At 44.2% G+C, this 10,356-nt stretch overlaps 1 non-coding gene across 1 annotated transcript; it reads right to left on the reverse strand.

Annotated features, from left to right (window-relative positions):
* Positions 1-7,859: 7,859 nt before the first annotated feature.
* On the reverse strand, positions 7,860-7,968 carry LOC144706245 (small nucleolar RNA R71). Its single transcript, XR_013582213.1, has one exon. It is a non-coding gene; the product is annotated as a small nucleolar RNA R71 (small nucleolar RNA).
* Between the last annotated feature and the right edge of the window lie 2,388 nt (positions 7,969-10,356).

Raw genomic sequence — 10,356 nt, forward strand, 5'->3', positions numbered from 1 at the left:
CAGCCCTGGGCGGCCTAGGGTGGCTGCCTTGGGTGGCCTTGGGCGGGCTGTCCTGGGCAGCCTGGGTGGCTGCCTTGTGTGGCCTTTTGGCAGCAGCCCTGGGCTGCCTGGGGTGGCTTTCTCGGGCGGCCTTGGGCGGGCTGCCCTAGGCGGCATGGGGTGGCTGCCTTGGGCAACCTTAGGCGGCCTGGGGTGGCTACCTTTGGCGGGCTGCCCTACCGCCCTAGGCGGCCTGGGGGGGCTGCCTTGGGCAGCCTTGGGCGGCAGCCCTGGGCGGCCTGGGGTGGCTGCCTTGGGCGGCCTTGTGTGGCAGCCTTGGGCGGCCTAGGGCGGGCTGTCCTTGGTGGCATGGGGTGGTTGCCTTGAGCGGTCTTCGGCGGCCTCCTTGGGTGTCCTGGGCGGCAGCCCTAGGAGGGCGAGAGAGAGAGAGAGAGAAGGAGAGGGGGGAGAGAGAGAGAGAGAGAGAGTGAGAGTGAGAGGGGAAGAGAGGGGGAAGGCCGACGACGCAATGCGGCGACGGTGACGATGGCGGCAGCGACGCTAGGTTGAAGGAGGGGTAGGGAGGCTTGGGAGTCCTCCAAGAAGAGTTAAATAAAACTAGATTCTTTAATAATGACTGCCTAACTGTTTCTTGAAACAATGGCCTATACATATAGGCCTTGGAGGAAAGAGAAAATACAACTTAAAGATGAGAAATTAGAGACGAGAAATTAAAGACGGAAGACGTGCTTCATCTCACGCAAAGGGGCAGTTGTGGATGTGCCGTTGGTGACGTGTTATGATGCGTGAAGGCGTGTGCGTGTGTGGAGACGTGCATAACGCCGGTATGTTGAATTGGTCCGATGACGGTTGCGGTGTGTCCGTGGTGGAGGCGTTGACTTCGGTTGACTGTGGCGGTGTGTTCGTAGCGGAGACGGCATCTTCAGTTGATGGTGGCAGCACGTCCGATGATGACACGTTTGCATCCACACCACCACAAACCCTTCCCCGTTCCGTTCCGTTCACTCTCTCTCCTCTTTCTTCTTCTTTTTTTCCTCCTTTTTTTCTTTTTTAAAATATTTTCTAAACGTTCAGACCAAGATAGACTTACAAAGGACTTTTCTTCTTCCTGGTCTCATTTTTTAGGGTGTCCCCTCTTCCTTTATATAGGGGTTTGGGCCCCCTAAATGGATGACCAAAAAGGGAGACGAGGTCCATGAAGGGGGCCCTTATAAATTGGCCCCCCCATTACACATAGAAGGGAAAAATAAAATAAAAGAAAGAAAAGGGGAAGGGGAAGGTCCCTTCGCTTGACGATGAAAATGCGGACACAAGTTGCTTCCTAGTGCGATGAAAACAATAAGCTGGCGAAGAAAACATGAGACACAACTAAGAAAAATAACAAAAATCAAAACAACATAATCGAGCATCTCTTCACCCGCTCTTTGATGATGGTGGCAGGTGGCGCGAATGGCATCGTTGCCGATCCTTGATGGTGTGCGCCATCAATCCTTTTGGATCAGAAGAACTCGGTTTCGTCGAGTTGGGGTAGCTGGCGGCGATGGCTGGCGAGGGCCTGGTCGTCGCTGGCGGAGGTCGCGCTCTGTGGTGATTGTGTCATCCACACCTGCATATAGGAGCCCTCGCGGTACCATGTTCCCTGCATCGTTAATTACCCCAAGCAGTATACAATTGACTTACTCGTGCCAATCGGGTGTGTTCACCAGGGAAGTGGTCGCGACCAACTCGCTCATGTCAAAGGGGTTTAGAAAGGTCAGGGTAGAGGGGAGAGAAGGGGCTTAGTACCGGATCGTGCCCACTACGTTAGGCATGGAGCAGGTCCCCCACAAAGAAGGGACTTCGGTGACGTAGGCGTATTGGCCCACTCGTCGGAGGTTCGAGAACGAGCCGCTGCTACAAACATGTAGCGTTGTGGCCGGCCCAGGAGAATAGCTCTCTGGCCAAATTCTCACCGACACTTGGTCTCCCACGTCAGTCACTCGGAGTTGGCTCTGCAAGTCGGCAGCGTGCTTGTACTGTGCATGCCGAGATGATGACCTAGCATGATGATCATGATGCAACAATAAAACATGCTGAGCGAATGCCTAAGGAGGGACTACTACGGATGCTAGGGTATGGAGTCGTTGAGGGACTTGGCCATGTGCGATCTCGGGTGGGCTCAACCCGGTGGCGAGGGCCTCTAGGAAGACAGGTGCGTGCTCGCCGCACTGGGTAGGGCTACGGCGGTTGGCTGTTACCACGCGCATGGTAGGGCAGTCGCAATGCGTCCACTGCTCATCATCCTGATAGGGGAAGAGTGAGTGGTCCGCACCGGGTCGAGGAAAATCCTAGACGAAGCCGGGGAGGATGCTACATGTCTGCTCCGGACGAATGGCGTGGGTGGCCGGGCAGCGCAGTTGGTCAAACAACTGGCGCGGGCTCGTGTAGCTGGACGAATGGCTAGCGCAACATTGTGCGTGGCGCTGGTCTCCTGACTAGTAGCGCGGGCAGTCCGACGGGCAATGCGATCGATCAGACACTATGCCACGTCATCTTCTTTGTATCCCGGCTCTCAAGGGGGCGCGGGATAGCGGACGATCGTAAGCCCGACTGTCTTGGTCGGGACACTCTTCAGTGTAGGCTTCGCGATGTAAGGGTGCCATGTGACCCGTCATCCCTTGTGCAGAAACGAACACGTGTTCGCTTGACTGGCTATGGTGATGTCAAGATCATAGATCCAGGGATGACCCAAGATGATACTTCCTACATTCATCGGAAGGACATCACACATGGCGGTCTCACCGTACGTCCCCATTTATAGTAGGGCGTGGCATTGTCACTTCGCCGGCAGTGACGAAGCGTCAACCCACGACACGTAAAATGGTGTAGGATGAGGTGTGTTCGCTAACCCTAGTCGGGGGACCATCACGTTCGATATGGCATCGACACAACTGCCAACCACCAATACATGAAATGGACGTGAAGGAACCTACATGAAAGAGCTCAACCCACTGTTTGCCCCCTCTAAACTCCTTTTTATTTTTTCCTATGCATTGAGGACTATGCAGTTACTATGTGGGGGGGAGATTCAATCCGCCTTAAATTTTTTTATATTTTCTATGATTTCTCAATGTTTTTTAATAAGATGGGGAGTATAAAAAATTCTTGAATTCAACATCATGCCATAACCAAACTTTGGACAGCCTCTTTTATCTTATTACCTTAGAAGAAAATGTAGGGAAGCTAGGCTCATTGAGCGCATCATGATCATATTATAGGGGCATCAATGTTGATTTCTCGGTAGTACATGATCTTATCCCCAAATGGCGAGAGTACACGGTAGGGTGAAGGACAGATCTGAAAATGAAAAGGTGTATACCCCATAGATAAGGATTTGAATGTTGAGTGAAAGTGTGACACCCCCACTACACCCATATTTTGATTTAACCGAACCTATCTATGTGAATGACTACCTATCAGCCTAATCATATGCTGGATAGTGAGATGCATTTACCCCTCCATCTCATACCCTTTATAAAAAATGTTCATCCCACAATTATTCATTTTCCATCTTCATCCATCTATGATTACTTACCTTTTACCACCTTTACCTCACCGTACTTATATAGGACTCCTCCACCTCATTGCTTGTGAGATGCCTGACTCCCAAGTCGTTCTATCTCTCTTATCTTTAAAAACAATATCAGGTTGATATTTGTCATCTGATTTTCAATCTTTCCCATTAATATTCACTCTACATCTTCTCAATCTATTTCTTCTTTCTGATCCTCAAAGATGATAAAAAAAACCTCTATGAGGGTAGAGTGATTGCATGAAATCTGTGATTACTTTCATTCAGGAAAAATTATCGGATTAAGGAAGTTCATAAATCCTTTCTTATTCTCTTCTCCTTTTCTGCCCCAAAAAAAAAACAAAAACAGAAAAATACAGAAAACATCACTGTAAATAATACATTTTACAAAATTATGAAAAAAAGAGAAAGGAAAAATTACTATGGGGCTTGTTTCTTCTTCTTCTTATTTGTTTCCTATGAACTGCCTATCATTCCATAATAAGTGCATTCTCTACCTAGAAGAATAACTTCTGAGGATCATATTTACCTTCTTCTACCTTCCACATCTCTTCATGAATCTTGGGAGTAGGCTATATAAGTAATATTAAATCTTCCTTGATAACACCCTAAATTCGGTCTTTATTTGATGTTATTAGCACAAATTTATGCATTTAAAGAGCTTAAAATGGGGTTGTTATCATATATTTACAATAAAATATTGTTTTCAAGTGATTTCTGATTTTTCCTTAATTTTCTATTAATCCTATGAATTTTCAAGGATTTATTGGAGCTCAAAATAACTATTTTTCAATGAAAATGGCAAGTTTAATATTTAATTTCGAGATTTATCAGTTTGGGGATGAATCAGTGAATTTTCTAGAATTATCTAGAATTTTGAAGAATTTTCTGAGATTTATTTGAAGAGGAAATGCATTTATTCTAAGAAAAAAAGATATGTTTATAAGAGAAAAAAAGTATTGACATCATTTACGAACTTTGAAGGGCCTTTTTGCAAAGTTTTGGTGCAAAAAGACCCTCAAAACAGCTCTCGGTCGTGACTGCAGGCGTAAAGATATGATTTAAAATATTTAAGGGTTTTATTGCAAATAGTTTATGAAGTGTTTTAATGTTTTAGAAAAAAAAGCGGAGGAGAGAGAATGCGGGAAGGACATACATCCACCCGTAATTTCGAGTTTTATAAAGGGCTTTGCCGAAAAAAGGCCAAAGAGTCTCTCGCGTGTCGACGTGGCGCTATCGTGGCCGTCGGATGAGAATCCGACGGGGCTTGAAGAGGGTTTGGCTCCGGCAGGTAAGTTCACCGCCCGCGCGGCGCGTGCGACGCGCACACACGGGCGGTGACATGGCGCGTGCGGATTCGTTAGTGCGGCGAGAAAGCCATGCACCACGTGCATGCTCCATTTATACGCATAATCGGTTTTACCTGCTTTTGTTTATTTTTATTTTTCGCCAGGGGGTACGTGGCACAAACGTGAAGACGCCCGCTTGAAGAAGTTGAAATGTCGCTGCCAATGAAAAAGAGACACGTCAGCGAGCGGTTAAAAGAAGAAAAAATTAAATAAATGAATTTAATCCAATGGCTAATAATGGTTTAAATTCATTTATTCATAACTTTCAATCCAAAAGTCCGATTCAGATGAATTTTTTATGGATTTTCTCGTCTTTATCCCCTCTTCCTATCTGTATAGTTTTATTATTGAGATCAAGCCTGCATTGATAGATAAAATTTAATTACTCATTAGGGGTAAAATGGTAATTTTTGCCATTTTACCTAGGTATAAAAGCCAAATTTCGAGAGGAGGGGGTCATTCTTGATGGTGCTCTATGAGAGCTGCAAGATAGAGAGGACCTCTAGCTTGGATCAACCTATGTGGTACCTTTTTCTTGTTTGTATTTGAACTTTTAGTGTATTTTGGATGATGTTTTAGTGAAATTTCTTCTTCATTCTTCTTGATCTTGGTCTGAACTTCTAAATCGCTTGGCTTGAGCGGAAGCTACAAGCCCTTACTGAGATTGAGAGGAGAGAATGAGAGATTTACCTAGCTATTCCAAGTGCACATTAAAAAAAAACTATAAAAAACTTCAATTTCTAGGAGAGTAAATTTCCTTTTGTATTATCTAATTGTGTAGCTCTTTCTGAATTATAAGACCTACAAAACCAACCAACTCAAATCAAAATTTCCCTCTCAACCTCTCTAATTGAACCCTTGGACCCTTTTTCTTTGGATCAATGATGACTCTAATTATGTCATAAAATAATCAAAGATTTACCGAGCATCAAAGTGTCATTTGTTTACATTTAGTCCACGTTTGTCATTGTTTTCGTGCATTATTTCAGAACTTACTAACCCCACTTGATTCATAGAATCCAGTGGATTAGATCTCACTTTTTCTTGTTTTTATAAGCACAGACGTGGAGAAAACACAGGGAAGAAGGAATCTTACCAAAAGAGGCTTGCGAAATTTACAAGAAAAAAGCCCTAAAAAAAGAGCTCCAAGAAGCACATGAAAGAGAAACCTATAAATAGTTTCTTGAAAGATCATTTTGGGGTTGTGTGGAATTTCTGCCAAAACAGGCTAGGGCTTGGAAGAAGAGAGTTCTGCAGACCCTCCAAGAGCTGATGAGCATTGGAGTTGGGGAGAAGAAGCAAGCAGAGGAATAGCTAGAGGAAGAAGATCGCATCCTCGCCGAAAGGGTTGTGACACGAGGTATGTGTGATTGTGCAGCTTCAGATTTGTGTAATCCTCCCCCTACCACAATCTAGGTTGGGTTGGAAAGCATTGCCAGACTTTTCCACATTTCCCACCAAGATCGTTCATACATTTTAGGTAATTTGATATTTCAAATAGTTCAGAATCGCACTTGTTTTCCATCTAAATTTTCATTCAATTCTTCAGAGTTCCTATCCATCATCAGCAGCAAGTTCAGCGAGCAGCAACGTTGCGCGCAGAAGCCGCGCCCAGCAACGCCGCGCACAGCCCTGCGCGTAGAGGCCGCGCGCAGCCTCGCGCGCAGAAGCCGTGCGCATAATCCGCGCGTAGCCCCGCGCGCAGAAGCCGCGCGCAGAAGCCGTGCGCAGCCCAACGCCGCGCGTTGAGATTTCTTGCGCGCAGCCAAGCCGCGCACAGAGAATCGCCGCGCGCAGCCAAGCCGCGCACAGAGAACTCCCGCGCGTAGCAGAGCCGCGCGTAGAGAATTGTCGCACGCAGCCAAGCCGCGCGTAGAGAATTGCTCTTGATCAATGTTACAGGCGCAGGCCTGTTACTGAGCTGAGAACTTAATTTAACTTAATTTAACTTAATTAATTTTGTAAATCTAATCTTCTGAAGAAATTCTTTAAATTTATCTATTGAAGATCATTCTACTCACTTCTTGATTATTCCTATATAAGCTTCTGACTGAACTAAGTTGAGATTCTACAGACACCTTGCTGTAGAATCATATTACTTAGATCTTTGATTTGATTGATAGAATACATTATCTGAATTTGACAACATAAATTAAAATTGAAAGAGGAACATTACCTGATTACCTGCTCCTTGTGGTTCGACACCTTACTCGCCCTAAGGCTGTGAGGTTAACTTGATTGTTGAGTATCGCAATTACTCACATGATTATTTAGTAATAAACACCCGATAATTAGAGACTATCAACTGGCATCGTTGCCGGGGAGCACGGTATTACAGTAGTGATTTTACTTTATTTTTAGTTGTTATTGATTCTTTTTCCTAAAGCTACAGGATTAAAATTCCTCAGCTTATTGTCTTTCTAACAGTCTTTTGAAGTCTATGGTAGTGACAAGATCCAAAGCTGGTGGGAGAGTTATAGAGAGCGCTACGTGTGCAAGAGACTCCACTCCAGAATCTACAGTCACCCAACAGGATAATCAGCAGCCAAACATGGCAGAAGAAGGACGTCAACAGCATGACAGAAGACGAACCATGGTGGACAGATCAACACCCTTAGGAAGTTTGAGGCAAACAGATGTGAACCTACATATAGGTGAGGGTATAATGTTCAGGTATGGCAATGCATTAATACAGTCTCTACCTGAATTTAATGGACATTCCGCACAAAACCCCCTAGAATTTTTAGAGGATTTCCATATTAGGTGTTCTTCACAAAATGTGCCAGGATTATCTACAGAGATTTTAAAAATGAAGTATTTTCCTCTAACTCTAAAAGATAAAGCTTTTTCTTGGTATCGTAATTTAGGAATCACCTTCAACTCTTGGGATGAGATGCAGGGGAAGTTTCTGCAGAAATTTTACCCTCTCTCTAAAACACATTTTTATAGAAGAGAAATCCACAATTTCCACCCCCACGAAGGCGAAGCTTTTAGTGAAGCCTGGGAGAGATTCAATGACCTGATGAGGAAATGTCCTCATCATGGAATTGAAAACTGTCAACTGGCCCAAATTTTTTATGAATCTCTGTCAGATTTCATGGAAAATAAGGTGAACTTAGCCACCGGTGGAACCTTCTATACCGCATATGAAGATGAGGTTTTTGATATTTTGGAGAGAGTTTCAGTGAATAATTTGCAGGAGATTGGAGCAAATCAAAATGGGAGAAATGTGCAGCCAAAGAGGGCAGGAGTGTTGCAGGTCAATGCTAAGGATGTGGAGCTGCATGCAGGCCTCAAGGAGACTAACCAGAAATTGGAGGAGCTCACCTCTACATTGAGAAATATTTTCCTCAATAACTCTCCAATCATAAAAGCTAAAATCTGCTCTCTCTGTTTCAGTAGAGATCATGAAGATGGAGCTTGCCAGTCCATGGAGGAAGAAGTGAAGGCCTTCAACCAACAACAGCGACCGTGGACTCGACAAAAGAAGACAAATTTCCAGAATGGAGAGGGCTTCAACCAAGGCAGCAAGCCCCCATTTCAATCCCAGTTTCAGCAGAAACAGCAATTCCTGCCTAGACCTCAGCAACCTTACCAGGTTCCATCCCAAACCCATCCAGATTTTTCTGCACTAACCCCTGTTATTTCAGTTATGATAGAAAAACAGAATCACAAGTTGATGGCAGAAATGGAGATGCGGATGCAGGTGATGATGGAGTTTCAAACGAGGCAAATGCTGGAATCTCAAAAGCAAACAAGAAGGTTGCTGGAGAGCCTCAGACCTGGAACTGTTGAACCTCAAGGTAAGAACTTAGAACATAACTATCAAACTAGAAGATTCCCTACTTAACCGATGATTAATCCGTGCAACTTACTCCACGTAGAACATTCTGTTCATGAAGAGATAAATAAGGAAGATCTTGAAGTGCTAGCAATCTCAAAATTGAGAAGTGGGAAAGAACTTCAGGATCCTTATCAGAATTCTGCAGAGAATTCAAAGAGGGAAAATGAGCAAGGTAGCGAAGAAGGGGAACCTTCCTATGAGAAGGAACCTCTACCTTCCACTCATGCTCAAGAGGTTCCGTACCCCTCTGCTCTAAATAGAAAGAAACCCGTCTATGACTATGAAACTAGGTTGTTAGAAAGCTTCAAACAGGCCACCATGACCGTGACTGTAGAAGACATGCTTAAGTGTGCCCCGTCCTTGAAGAAATATCTTAAGGATTCCTGCACTAGTAGAAAACCTAGAGAAGTGATAAAGCTTTCAGAAAACGCCTCTAGCATTCTGAATGCTATCCCTATCAAGATGAGGGATTTAGGAGCTCCATTCATTACATGTGAAATCGGAGGAAAAACCTTTTCCAAAGTTTTATTAGATACCGGAGCCAGCATAAGCATCATTCCTACAGCTTTATACGAGGAATATGGATTTGGAGAATTAGAGGAAATCCATATGGACTTACTCCTAGCTGATGGCACTGTTAGGCAACCCGAAGGAAGGTTGACGGATGTCATGATTACTGTAGAAAATTGTGAAATCCCTGTAGATTCCATAGTGACTGATGTCAAAATATCAGGGAATATTAGTTTAGCCCCTATCATTCTAGGGAGGCTATTCTTAGTAACGGCAAGGACGATCATGGATTCGGAGAAGGGGACTATAGAATTTAAGATTGGGAAGGAAAGAGTACAAATTGATATATCAAAAATGATGAAGTGCCCCTTAGGGAGCAACGAAGAACTAAAACTTTGTACAGAGGACGAAGGAGAGGTTGAGGTGATGAAGGAATATTTATCGCGTGTAGAAGAGCAAAATTTAGAAGATGAAATTACTGACACTCCTTCGTTCGAAGTCGATCTAGAGTTAAAACCTCTACCATCCTCCCTCAAATATGCATACTTGGATACCATGAAAACCTTACCTGTGATCATATCTTCATCACTTACCCAAAAACAAGAAGATGATCTACTCAAGGTACTTAGAGATCATAAGAAAGCCTTAGGGTGGACGTTTGATGACATACGAGGCATTCCATCTTCGATTTGTGAACATAGGATATTCTTGGAGGAGGAATCTAGACCTTGTAGAGAGCATCAAAGGAGGCTCAATCCTTACATGAGGGAAGTCCTTGAGAAGGAAATACTGAAATGGTTAAATGCAGGAATCATATATGCCATATCCGATAGTAGATGGGTGAGTCCTGTTCACATTGTATCGAAGAAGTCCGGAGTGACTGTAGAAGTGAACGAAAAGGGAGAGGAAGTGCAGAAACGGTTAACCACAAGATGGAGAGTATGCATCGACTATAGAAAGCTTAACAAAGCCACCAAGAAGGATCATTACCCTCTACCCTTCATGGACCAAATCTTGGAAAAACTATCCGGGCAGAAATTCTTTTGTTTTCTTGATGGATATTCAGGATACATCCAAGTGAA

The sequence above is a fragment of the Wolffia australiana genome, chromosome 7, assembly GCF_029677425.1.
Source record: "Wolffia australiana isolate 7733 chromosome 7, ASM2967742v1".
Classification (NCBI taxonomy): Eukaryota; Viridiplantae; Streptophyta; class Magnoliopsida; order Alismatales; family Araceae; genus Wolffia; species Wolffia australiana.